Here is a 2,402-nt window from a genome sequence, read left to right as displayed (position 1 = left end):
TTATATACTACTCTCGCGTATACACATAGTAGTGATAGATTAACCGTATTTTTCCTTAGCCTCTGTGCTTGAACTTGACCTTTTGGACGAGTGGTAGTTCTGGAAGGTTTGTTGAGTATACATCGGAAAGGTTTCGGAGGACAAGGTACTCCTCGCATGAGTACTCCGGGGTTTGGAATATGAGGGAGACGATTTTGAGGTCTGTTTCGGGTTGTCGTTACGAGTGATGAGGGTTTCGTTAGTCTGTCGGTTAAGGCGATGGATTTTCGAAACACATGAACTTGGTATGGTGAGGACCACGCCAATCCACGACGAATGATGACGAAAGACTCTTTATAGTAACAAATGTTAGGCCGATTTGAAAGAAACGTTTGTTATACGATGGTGTATCCCGAGTGCTCGACAATGTATTCTGTGCAGGTTTTCTAGTGCTTTCTCGATATTACCACTGCCACAAAACGTACCGCAATAAGCGAGTACTAGCAGTGAAAGTGCTTTGATAACTAGCGTCGATACGTTATATTATGATCCTTCTCGATACCTCTATGATCACTTGGCATATACAAGTTATGTATAATTAAGATGAATAAGACGCTCGACTGAGTGACTCTGCCCTAATTCCACAACTAGACAAGGAACAGGAAATGAGGCGGAATCACTCCCTCTAAGCCTGCAAAATCTTAGTTATACATGACCCTGATGTACACGCTAAGCCATCATAGTTCACCTGAACGAATCTTTAGTTCTCTTATGAATTCCGTGACTTGTTCGAGTAAATAATTTATAACTACTTTTTAATTTCCCTAAGTTTTTAATCTTAATATAAAATATAAATTAAATCTTTAAAGTAATTTTATTTAGAAGACGTACCGATGTTCGCTGGTGGTTCCGGGGCAGTCTCTCCTGCGGTGATCATCAATATTTGCCCTTCCCTGCCCGAGTTCTTCATTATTGGACAGTCCTTCTTATAGTGCCCAGTCTCACCACAACCATAGCAGGCTTGGTTTACTTTTACTCCAGGGACTTGGGAGATTGGTTGTGACGGCGCCCTGCAGAAACGGGCAGTGTGCCCCTTCCTGTGGCAATTCATGCACTGTATTTCCCGACATACTCTGGTATGGTGGTAGTTACACTTACCACACTTCGGGGGAGTTCCAGCATATCAACTGACAGACGCTGGAGTGGCAGGTGTTGTGACGGCGTGTACAGTAACCACATGTTGCTCCTACAGGGGTTCCTGTGTTGTTCGTTCCTTCCTCTTGTTTCCCGACTTTCGTTTATAGTCCCCTCCCTTTGTTGGTTCGGGAACGGGGTGTTGGATATAGTGTCTAAGTCCATAACTATATTTGGTATGTACTTGACCTGACCCGGCATGGTCCATTTCGGTTGCACTTCACCCGAACAATTTATGGATAATCGTTTGAGAATAGTATAAGTTATGCTTTATTAATATATTATAAGTCCTAATATATTAATATAAAATCATATTATTTAATTAGTATTGATCTATAATTAATCTAGAATTAATTTAGAGATCAAAAGTATGACTAATTAAATATGGGCTCTTGTATTTATATAGTGTGGGCTAATGCTTATTTGGAATGGGCTAGGCTTGCATGGAAAGTCCATGGATACTCCATGGAGCTTTAACCCATGGATCTCATGGAAATGAAAAGACATGGGTATTAGGGTTTACATGAATGTAACCCTAATCCACCACACTATATAAAGGAGGCTTTGGTTCTTGAAATCACACGAGTTGTGGTGAGTAAAGTAAGAGGGCCGATTTCAAGAAGGTGATTACTATTCTCTCAAAGTTCCAAGTTTGTGGTGATTTGTGATTTCCATTTGAGGCATCCACACTATTGGTGCTAGGCTCTAAAACTCCAAGCAATCAACTACAACTACAAGGTAAGTAATTCTACTAGCTTTATTTGATTCAAGTTCCCCATGCCATGCTAGATAGGATAAGAACCTTGAAAAAATAATTATTTGCATGTATCATAGTCAAACATAGATCCAAGGTTTCTAGGGTTGCATGTACACCATAGGATTACAAGCCCACATATAAGAATGAATGATTTACACAATCAACCCATATATTTAATTAGTCTCCTTTTGATCACTTAATTAATTCCAAATTAATTCTTGATCAATACTAATTAAATAACCTTATTAATATATTAGAACTTATAATATATTAACCAACCTTAAGTGTTATTTCTCTCATTATAGTCTATCCAAATGCATGATGCCATGCAACCCAAATGGACCATGCCGGGTCGGGTCAAGTCTTACCAATTATAGTTATGGACTTAGACATTAATCCAACACTTCTGCTAACCCTAATGAGGCTGAATGCTTCTATTGCCTTGAAAAGTCGCACTGGAAGCGAAACTGCC

Source organism: Lactuca virosa, chromosome 8 (assembly GCF_052849685.1).
Source record: "Lactuca virosa cultivar CGN04683 chromosome 8, Lactuca_virosa_CGN04683_v6, whole genome shotgun sequence".
NCBI classification, from domain to species: Eukaryota; Viridiplantae; Streptophyta; class Magnoliopsida; order Asterales; family Asteraceae; genus Lactuca; species Lactuca virosa.
This window is presented reverse-complemented; position numbering follows the sequence as displayed.